The sequence below is a fragment of the Suncus etruscus genome, chromosome 2, assembly GCF_024139225.1.
Source record: "Suncus etruscus isolate mSunEtr1 chromosome 2, mSunEtr1.pri.cur, whole genome shotgun sequence".
NCBI lineage: Eukaryota > Metazoa > Chordata > Mammalia > Eulipotyphla > Soricidae > Suncus > Suncus etruscus.
Window position 1 is genome coordinate 22,304,030 of NC_064849.1, and position 11,937 is coordinate 22,315,966.

Here is an 11,937-nt window from a genome sequence, read left to right on the forward strand (position 1 = left end):
GCATCCTCATCCACATTGGGCATGTCATCTCTGCTCTCTCCACTGAGCTGGCCTCTGCCCATCTGAGTAGTTAACAGCGTGGGTGTGACGCTGGACCCACCGGTCATGTTCTCGGGTGGTATATGTTTGTGGGGGAGATATACAAGTGAAATTGCAGGCTAGAAGGGGTGCTTTCAGATAGCGTAGTTAGTGTTGGTTCATGCCCATTCCTCCTATTTGTCTCCTCTTTTTGTGCCACACCAGTGGCACCCAAGGATTTCTTCTGGATCTGTGCTCAGAAATTCCTCCTGGCAGGCTTGGGACCACACTGAATATTGGGGATTGAACTCAGGTCTGCCTTGTGCAAGGCAAATGCCCTACCCTCTGTGCTTATCACTCAGGCTCCAAGTAGTCTCTTCTTACCCTTTGGACTCTGCTGTGCAGTAGGGAAGGCGGTGAGGGAGCATTGGGCAGTGCCCGCCCCTGGGATTATTTGTCTTTCACCTCTCAAACTAGATTGGGTACAAGTACCTGAGCACTCACTGCTTTACACTGTAGGGAGACCCTCCAGCAATAGCTCAGAGCCCTTGAAGTGTCAGGAGTGAAGCAGGTTGCTCTTGGGTGTTGGTCTATACTACTCGAAGGCTGTGTCTCTGCAGAGCCCAGGGGATCTGGAATGTAGGGTGGATGGGTGGGTGGGGGCTTAGTCTGTCCACTTCTCCAAGTTCCCTTCTAGCTACCAACAGTTGCTTATATTGTTGGTGTTTAGGCAGGGGCTGTGGCTGGTGGTGGTCCAGGGTCTCTCCCCGCTGAAGATTCTTTCCTTGCAGGTGGCTGCCCACTCAACTCAGCACCATGTACACTCTGGTGTTCCTGATTATGCAGTAGGTGCTCCAGTGTTGTGTATGTAAATATTTTGGGGGATTACTATGTTACTCACCCTAAACTGATTGGTGATTGTGCCCTACCCTAGGGTGTGACCTGGCATTCTGCCCCCACCCTAGGGTAGGACCTGATTCTGCTTCCACCATTGGTTGGTATCTGATCCCACCATTGGGTGGTACCTGATTCTGGTGGATAAAAACAAGAGTCTGTGGAAGCCCGGGGCTTTTTTGCTGGAACTGAAGCTGAGTCTTTGGACTTCAGTTTTGTCCTCCGAATAAAGCGAATATTTCCACGAGCCTGACTGTCTGCGAGCTGTTTACCCGCCGTTTCACCTCAGAACCTTGGGCTAGACAGGGTGGCAGACGCGTGCTTCGAGCTGGAAGAAAAAGACCTCATCCTCCATCCCACCATCAGTCAACCTCTTCAGGGGCTGACTTGCTACACTCCAGTGCCAATCAGCTGCCTATGAAGCCCTGCTATTCTTGCCAGGCAAGCTATTCTCATTTCTGTTCAAGGTGACCTTCATAGACAAGAAGATGATGCTTCAGGATCTGGTGCACACCTGGCCTTCTCTCTGATCAGCTTCCAGCAGAACCTTCCACAGAAAGGAATAGGACACCAGATTCACCCAGCTCAAGCCCTTGCTGTTGGGTGATGAAGATGCAGGCCATGGCAGTAATGAAGTCCCACATGTTCATGGTGCCTGCATCTTGCCCACCCCATAGTCCAGTAGACCCATCATGTCCAGCTTCAGTAGTAAGTGCTTCCTGCACAGGAACTGCATGCCAGCCTTGGTCTCAGGGCTCTAGAGTCTGGTGGTCAGTTCCAGGATCATAGTCTGTCAGTTTTCCATGCTGGTCCTCTCCTATGGCAGCACCTGGCTGCAGTGGCTACTGTCCTGCAGTAGCTGCTGGAAGCTGATCAGAGGAAAGGGCCACGTGTGCACCAGATCCCGAAGCATTGTCTTCTTACCTATGAAGGTCACCTTGAACAGAAAGGAGAAGAGCTTGCAAGAGTGGCAGGGCCTCATAGCAGCTGATTGGCACTGGAGTACATATATATATAAAATCAGGAACACCGAAGTGTGCACGATGTTGAGTTGGGTGGGTAGCCTGCTGCCTGGACCAACAGGCCGAGGACCTGACTATGAGCAACACGGTGGCCCTCCTGCAGCTTCTGGAAACGAGCTGCCTGTGTAGCGTGGATTTGTGCATCCATGGATGGCTAGTGAAACTGCTACATTTTTGCCCACATGGCAGCTTCATATGTCTGCAAGAGCTCAGATTGGGCACCATACATCTCTAAGGGAGGCTGGACCAGCTGCTCAGTACCCTGAAGAGTCCCCTGGTGAGCCTGGAACGGGTCCTCTGTGCTCTGCTACCTGAGAACCTGTGCTTCCTCACACAGAGCACCCATGCCATCCACCTCAAAAAGCTGGACTTGGGTGACAATGCTGTCCAGCGGCCAGTTGGAGCCCTTCCAAGCCCTCTGCGGGCAGCAGCTGCAACCCTGCTGCATCTCAAGTTGACCAAGTGCCAACTTGCCGACATACAGCTGCTTGTCCCCCTCCCCGTACTGACCCTCTTTTCCTTCCTCCTCTAACACTCTCTGCGGAAAACCCGCTGTCCATGATAGGGCTCAAGGAGATCCTGCAGGATTCCTTGTCCCAGGCCAAAATGCACACTGTATTATACCTGTTCCCTATGGACTTCTGTGAGGGCCGTTCCTGGCTCCCTCCTGCCTACATGCTGCTGGAGGCATCCATCTATGAGGAGAAGTTTGTTTGATGGCAGCCAAACTAAACAACAGCTGCTGGCCTCTGGCCGTGCCCATGTGCTCTGGACCATGGGCATCTATGGTTCCTGACTACCGACTACTTTAGCCTGTGAATGCAGCTCCAAGCTGTGGCTGGCTCTTGGCTGCTGGACGTCTTCTGATTTCTTGTTCTGTTCTGTCCTGACTGCAGAAGGTCTGGGCCAGCTATGGCCTTGCCTGAAGCGCCTTCCTGAAGACTGAGCTGTGAGACTGGAGAGCTTATACCACCCAACATCAGAGCAGACAGCTGGGAAGTGAGCAATTGGTCCCACCCTCTGAAATGCTCTCCCTCCCAGCTCTCCCTCATAGCACTTCCTTCCCTGGCACCCACAACACTGGCCTGGAATTTGTATCAGAGTTATTACTAAGGTACCAGCATGCAGTGTTTATATATATATAAATATATATTTTAAAAAAAGAGGCATAAAATTATGACTCATGAGACTAGAGATATAGTATGTAGGGCACTTGCCTTGCAATCAGCCTATATGAGTTTGAGTCCCAGCATCCCATGTTGTTTTCCAAGCACTCTCAGGAATAATACCTGAGTGCAGAGTTAGGAGTAATCCCTGAACATCGTTGGGTCGGGTGTCACCACCCAAAAATAAAAGTTATTGGATAGTACAAAAATAAGCACTTGCCTTACATTGCTCACACCTGGTTTCAATCATTACCAGCACCACATATATTCCCTGGAACAACCCTTGACCTAAAACTGTAAGTATCGAATATTAGATGATCCAAAATCCCCCCCACAAAAGTTATTATAAATTTATTTTATTCTTCAAAGTGAAAATGGTAGAGAATATTATTCACCTAAAACATTTTAATAATATTTTTATTTATTTATTTATTTTTGGTTTTTGGGCCACACCCGTTTGATGCTCAGGAGTTACTCCTGGCTATGCGCTCAGAAATCGCCCCTGGCTTGGGGGGACCATATGGGACCTGAGGGATCGAACCACGGTTCGTCCTACGCTAGCGCTTGCAGGGCAGACACCTTACCTCTAGCGTCACCTTCCTGGCCCCAATAATATTTTTATTAATTTTTATTTTAGGCACTCTAAATGATAGGGTTTCCTACAGGAAACATAAAGCACTATATATTCCACCAATGTTCTGCTTTCTTCCACCTTTCCTATCTCAGTACCCCCCCCCCCAGTTCTCAGTTTGTTTCCTTTGGCGAGTTTTTATTCTACTATATTTCTTTATAATCTACATATGTGAAATATTGTTCTGTATCTCCTTCTCTTTCCAACTTCACTTGGCGTGATACTCTCCAGATCTATTCTAAAACAGAAAATTGCTTATTTTGTGTTTCCATAGAGATGTGTAGAATTTCATTGTGTGTATGTGTGTGTGTGTGTGTGTGTGTGTGTGTTTGTACCATAGTATTTTTATCAGTTCTGAGACACCTGGAATCCCATTGTGTATATGTACCATAGTTTCTTTATCTAGTTCTAGGACACTTGGGTTGTTTCCAGTTTTGGGCTATTTTAAATAGTGTGCCAATGAACGTAGGAGTGCATTTGTCTTTTTTGAATAGAGTTTTGAGCTCTTGGGGCTAGGTGCCCAGCAATGTAATTGCTGGCTCATCTGAAAACTCAATTCCTAAGTTTTTAGAAGTGTTCATCTTATTTTACAACAGGTTAGACAAATTGACATTGCCAACAGCAGTGTATGAGGGTCTGTTTCTCGCCACATATACACCAACACTAGACATTTTTGTTTTTTGTTTTTTTTTTGTGTTAGTCTAAATAAAATAGAGCAAGAAAAGCCTTTTTAACAAATAATTTTGGGGAACCTGATTTGGCACACACACACACACACACATACACACACACACAAAATGAACTCAGACAACTTTCTAAAACTATACACAAAAGTAAAATAAAAGTGGATCAATGACCTCTATATCAAACATGAATCCATACATAATATTGAGTAAAATGTAAATACAATGCTTCATGACATTGATTTTTTTTTTTTTGGTTTTTGGGCCACACCCATTTGATGCTCAGGGGTTACTCCTGGCTATGCTTTCAGAAATTGCTCCTGGCTTGGGGGGACCATATGGGATGCTGGGGGATCGAACCAAGGTCCATCCTAAGCTAGCGCTTGCAAGGCAGACACCTTAACCTCTAGTGCCACCTTCCCGGCCCCACTTCATGACATTGAATCTAAAAATAAAGTCAATGGTTCGATGCCATTGGTCAAGCAAAGATACACAAATGGGAGTACATCAATCTGAGAATCTTCTGCACTAGAAAATAAATAATGTGCAGAATGAAAAGACACCCACAGACTAAAAGAAAATATTTGACCTACACTCATCTGATAAAGGGTTAATATAGAAAAATCACTTGTAGAATTCTATAAGAAAAGAAAAATCAAGACACCCCATCAAAAATATTGGACAAGGGAGAAGAATAAACATAAACATTCTCTAAAAAAGACATGAATGGAAAAAAGGTATATGGGAAAATACTCTTAAATACTTATCAGGGGAAACACAAGTAAAAATGAACAATCTGAGAAATTATCAAATTTATACTTGGTTATAAAAATAAAGGGATTCTTTTATTAATTAACCCAATGGCATCATATAACAAAAAACAGAAAAATATCAGAATATTGAAATTTATAGTGTAAAAATGCTGACTACGTCTTACATTATGGGATAGTACATATTAATTTCAATTTAGGGTTAATCACATCTCTGCTGTCTGCTCTTCAAACCCTGGTAAAGCAAGATCTAGTTTGCATACCTATAATCTTATCTTAAGGTATTATAAAAAGGAATTGCATGTTATGTATATCAGAAAAATGCAAGTCAACTGATAATGAGCTATCTTTTCACACTAGTGATGATAGCATTATCAAAAAGTTTGGAAATGAAGTGTTAGCAAACATGATGAAAAGGAGCCTTCATTTACTTTTGGTGTGACTTTTCTTTAGTGAAAACAATGTAGACGCTTCTCAATAAAGCAAATAAAGTATAATAGAGCTACCATATAACTTGGAATTTCTATGCCTTAGCAGATACTCACTGAACATAAATATATTATTTTAAAAAATATATATACACTCCTATGTTTATTGCAGTGCTAAATGAAAAAGTCAGAATACAGAATCAACCAAAAGTTTATGAAACATAATTGTATGAAGTTATATGCAGCTTGTTAAACCTTGGATAGAACTAGAGGGAAGTAAATGAAATACAGGGTAATTTGTCATCCATGGTAAATAGATCAACAAAATAAGGGAGTGGACTGTTGCAATGTGTCAAATGACCCAAAAAACAACCTTGTTCTTGAGTTCCAGAACTAAAAATAGTTTAGCAAGTGAGAAGGTATAGGAGGGCTAACTGTTAAAATATAAGGACACTAGCAGAAGGTTTTAAGTGTTTTGGTCATGTGAGTGAGTTATAACTCTGTAGACCAAAATCATAAATGTTACAACCACATCATCTAAACTATAGTAATTACAAATATATCAATAAAATAGAAAAATACATTTCATTATTAAAATAAAGTAATAAAATTAGAAACTGTGATAGGAATATGTTAAAACTAAGTTTATTGGGGGAACATTGACATTGTCTTTGGAAAGTATCCTACTTTATTAACAAAGTAGGTCTCTTTATTTCTTTTAATGTTTTTCTTCATTTCACCTTAATTTGGTAGTTTTCAATATACGTGTTTTAGGGCCATAGATAGTACAATGGTTATGGTGCATGCAGATCTGGTTTTGATTTTCAGTACCACATGTTCCCCCTGATCATTGCCTGGGACAGGCACCACCACTGTGTGTGGTCCAGAAGACCTCACGAACACAGCCAGATGGTCTTTTCTCAATCACTTGCATTGAACTGAGGGCTCATTTGAAAACAAAAATTACAGGTGTGCCTTCAGATATCCTGAGAAGTGCTTAAGATCCCCTTAAACTATTATTTTACGTTGACATAGAGATTTCACTTTTGAGATATTTTAACTGGCACTTCATTTTAACTTTAGCATCCAATTGTCAAGCTCTGGTGAAACAAGATCTGGTTTGCATACCTATAATCTTATCTTAAGCTATTATAAAAAGGAATTGCATGTTAGATATACAAAGTAAAAGTAAAATATGTTTTTCCATATTGGTTTTGAAGCTTGTTAATGTGTTGCATTTAGGTTTATTAATGATTAAAAATATATGGGAAATTTTCTATGTAGAAAGGTATGCTGACTTTAAATGGAGACAGCTATGCTTCTTCCAATTTCAGATATAATGTTTCCTCCTCCCATTACTTTTCTTGCTTGATTTCTCTAGCAAGGGACTGGGCTAAATTATAGTGGTGAAATTAAGCATGATAATTTCAATTTCTGTCTTAAAAGAAATGCATTCATTTTTTTTCTTTTTAGTACAATACTAACTTCAGGTGATTTGTAGGTTTATTTTTATTAGTTAAGAAAGTCTCTGTCCAATATTTTATCTGATTTGAAAGTATTTATCAGGAAAGTGTATTGCATTAGTGAAATCTTTTTATTTAAACAATTAATAAGTAATGTGGCTTTTCTTCATTTGACTGAAAATATGGTGACGTCACTGATTAAATACTAAGTGTTGATGTTAGATTCGTTTTTTTTATATGTTTTATTTGAATTTATTGTGATAAAATATCTTTCTTTTGGGCAGAAGATTGTTTAAATTAGGCTTTTTATTTATTCACAATAGCTTTATTACATATTTATAAGGAAATAATAGCTTCATAAAGGTAAATAGGTACAATTTATTCTGCTCCTATTTTCTAAAATATATTGTATAGTACTAATGTTAATTATTAAAAACACTTAATAGACTAATTTGAAAAAAGATGACTTACATTTAATTTAAGATTTCCTTTTTAGAGGTTTATTTTTATTATAATTTAATTTTTAATACACATATAGATTTAAATTATTTTATATTGGGTGAATTTGATCAGAATTTACCATTTAAACCACAATTAGATATCAATTGGATATTTATTACACTGTCTGGAGTTAAAATAGTCTGAAAATAGCATGTTTTGAGTAGACACTGAAGAATTGAGAATTTAAAGTGATCACAAATGCCAATAATATATACAATGATTAACCAATTTTGGAAAACAATCTAGCATAGTCTTACAGCATTCTACTCCTAGGTTTTTGCTTGTGAGCAAAAGGCTTACATGTTTTAGGTATAGTTTCCTAAAGTTGAAAGCAACACTATAATCATCAATAGGTCAATATTGAATTATTACAATGTGATATTAGACTAAAACTCAATAATAACCAAAAATAAATCAGCTGCATTATTTTTGTGTTAATACAAATACATCTAAAAATAATTATGTTTATAATGGATGTCAACTTAAAAGATGGCATTAATTGCACAAAATTCTGTGCAATGCAAATTTATATTTAGTAAGTAATGATTGCCCTAAGATCAAAAAAAAACAAGGAAGCTTGTAAATGGGTTTTGTTTTGTTTTGTTTTGTTTTGCTTTGTTTTGGGGCCACACCCGGAAGTGCTCAGGGGTTACTCCTCGCTGTCTGCTCAGAAATAGCTCCTGGCAGGCACGGAGGACCACATGGGACACTGGGATTCGAACCAACCACCTTTGGTCCTGGATCGGCTGCTTACAAGGCAAACACCGCTGTGCTATCTCTCTGGGGTAAATAGTTTTTCTAATTAGAATGTGTTTTTTTTTCCATGTGTATATTCAGGTGTCAAAAGCTTTCATTATACGCTATTTATTTTACTTTAATTAAATTTAATGAATTTGTAAGAATATAAAAATCAGAGTGATCTAGAAAGTGTGTGTCAGTTTTCTCTAGTACCCCTTCTTCACCAGGCTCTTCAAGAGAATATTTGTGTGAATGTAAAATTAAAATAGTCTTTTAGAAAAATCTAAGTATTACTCTCGGACAATAAATATGATAATCACCGTATGTTGCAAGTCAGCCCTTGATGGGGTTGACTGATAGAGGGATGGAGGATGAGGTCTTTCCCCTCTAGCTGGGAGCAGCACGTGTCTGCCACCCTGTTCAGCCGGTGGTTCTGAGGTGAAGCGGCAGGTAAAGGCTAGCAGACAGTCAGGCTTGTGGAAATATTAACTTTATTCGGAGAACAAGACTGAAACCCAAAGTCTCAGCAGCTGTTCCAGCCAAAAAGCCCTTCGCCTTCCACAGACCCTTGCTTTTATCCCCCAGAATCAGGTTCCACCCAATGGTGGGATCAGGTACCACCCAATGGTGGGAGCAGAATCAAGTACGACCCTAGGGTGGGAGCAGAATGCCAGGTCACACCCTAGGGTAGGGCACAAACATCGATCAGGATAGGGTCAGTAACATAATAATCCATTAAAATGTTTACATACACAACAACTGTACTTAAGACAAAGCATGTATATGCCAATGCCTAGCCAACGTGAATGTTCCTAAAGTAATAAGAAAACAAGACAGACCTAAGAGAGAAAAGCATGGGGTCAGGGGACTTCCAGCTTCAAGAACTGAGAGCATTCACATATCCATAAACATGGAGACCAACATGCCACGAACAGTCAAATAATTAATGTTAACCAAGACTAATTGGGTCTTTATATCTCAAAGAGGAATATGTGATGAAAGAGGAAGCTAAGGTGAATTATCTGAAGATTGCCTTCCTCTGGGAGTGATGGCAGATAAAAGACTGAATACAGAACTCTCAACCTCTGGCCTTTCTGGCAGGCACCTGTGTACAGGTAATTGAAATTAAGAGCCTTCAGATATTTTCCTGATATCTCTAGGTAAACATCTATTTCTTGGATGTCTTCATATCCAACCTATAAAAATAGCACCTACCAAAATGAGTCTGATAATACTTCTTTTATTTCTTATGATATTTGTTTTTTTGTGTCTTTTTTTTTTATTTCCGGCTGGTAACAAGTTACAAATGAGAGGATGAATTCTCGAAAGAAAATTTTTCTTGAAATATATAATGTGGGAAATTTTTGACTTATTTTGCTAGCAATTTTCAAAGTTGATGATAATTTTGTAACACAAGAAATACCCTGTCAGTCACTGCCTCAAAACATAAAAACTAAACTATTTCATGGATAGTAGATAAAAATGCAACCAAACTTTTAAAACCAAAAACCAAAACTTTTAAAAACCAAACTTTTTAAAACTTTTAAAACCTTCAACCAAAACCAAAACCAAAACCAAAAACCAAAACTTTTAAAAACCAAACTTTTTAAAACTTTTAAAACCTTCATATTTTTTACTTCAGTTATCATCATGAGCAAAGTTAATTTTAATCTAAGGAATTTCCAATATCAGAACTGAAATATATATATATCAAATTGTTAAAACAACTAAAGCGGATGGTCATTTTAAAGATGAATAGGGGGCTTAGTGATGTAGAATGGGTAGGTCTCTTGCATTGAAAGAATTGTATCAGCACTGCACATGCTACCCTGAGTTCTGCCAGGATTGATCCCTGAAAACTGAAGCAGACATAAGATCTGAACATTGCCAGGAGTGTCAGTCCTCCAAAAAAAATGTTGTTCCTACTGCCCAACAACAGATGAGTGGCTAAAGAAACTGTAGTACATATACACAATGGAATACTATGCAGCTGTCAGGAAAACTGAAGTCATAAAATTTTCCTATACATGGATAGACATGGAAACTATTATGCTGAGTGAAATAACAGGGAGAGAGATAGACACATAGTAGTCTCACTCATCTGTGGGAAAAGAAAGAAAACTAAAACTAAAAAACTAAAAAAACTAAAAGACATTATTGTAATAATGTCCATAGACTATAAAGATGAGAGCTAGAAAAACCAGCCCATGGTATGAAGTTTACTACACAGAGTGCTGAGTTCAGTTACAGAAATAACTACACTAACAACTATCATGACAATAGTAGTGAAGGAGAGAAATTGAACACCTGTCTCAAATACAGGCAGGAGTATGATACATACATACATATATACAGGTATGATATATGGTTAACATCAGCTAGTCTCTTGGTCTTCATTAAAAAAAATGTTAGCTCTTAGGCATAGTTGTCTATGTTGACAAACTGAAATGGGCTTCTCTGAAAAGAAAGGTTACTCACATTTCTATTTCTGCTTCTGTTTTTGTGCTCAGTGTGACTAATTACAGAAAGAGAGGAGCGTGGAAAACTTGAGTGTATATCTATCTAAAATGTCTGATTATTTCCCTAACAGATCCAGTGTGAATATTTGCTCTGGTGAAGTCATAAATCTGAGATGTCAAGCAGTATTCTAGGTAGAGAGAGACCCTTAGTCACTGCACAACATGGGTGTTTTGAAGGATTTTCCCCAAATACTGCTAAATTAAATAACACTGGTTAGTATAAAATCAAACAATAAAATTAGATCTTTTCATTTCAAAAGACATAGTTAAAGCACTTCTTTTAATATGTTACATGTTTCCTTAAAAAACATTCCTACTCATTCAATTGAGGATTCTAATTCCTCAAATATATTTACCAATACCCTTCAACTTCATCTCTATTTCTTGTTCCCTTCATGAAGGGAAATTCAACTATATTCTCTACCACAGGAGTATTGCCTATGCTATATTCTATGACCAGATACACTAGTCCTAGAGGAATTAAAAATTTACCATTCTTCCACTGCATAGTAGTCTCAATAATTTAAGTTGATATATCATTAGCAAATTTAGATAGCAGATTTTAAAATTTATCTTCAACTTGTATATTTTCTTTACACTTCTTTGTAAGCCATAGGATACCTAAAACTAAATGTGTTTATTGCAAGTGGTATGATACCTGCCAAAATACTGTCATTCTTAGTTTTAATAAATAGTGATTTAAAACTTAATTTAAAACGATCAGCTAAATAGATATGGTGTAAAAAAATAGCAATAACACTGAGACAACTTCCCAGAATCTCCTTATAATTAGGCCACTGGTCTGGCGTTTCTGCATTTCCCTTAGTCTTTCCTCTTTAACTGCAAATTTTCAGTTTCTCTTCCATACATGACATAAATATCATTCTGAAAAAAATTGTGAAAAAAGCATGCAGTTAAAATAATGGTTTGTTGGTAAACTAGTTTTTTTCATGGATGACTTTCTCTTCTTTCAAGAGATAGATTCTCTCCACAAGTAAGAATTTGGCTTCTCATAATGCTTCATATCAGAAGTAGATAGTATATTTCTTTTATACCAATCCTGAAAAGGTAAAAAAACATTCATAAGACTGAATTGTATGAATA

At 38.5% G+C, this 11,937-nt stretch overlaps 1 pseudogene; it reads left to right on the forward strand.

Moving 5' to 3' along the window:
- Positions 1–1,715: 1,715 nt before the first annotated feature.
- On the forward strand, positions 1,716–2,753 carry LOC126001642 (leucine-rich repeat-containing protein 14-like; annotated as a pseudogene).
- Positions 2,754–11,937: the final 9,184 nt, after the last annotated feature.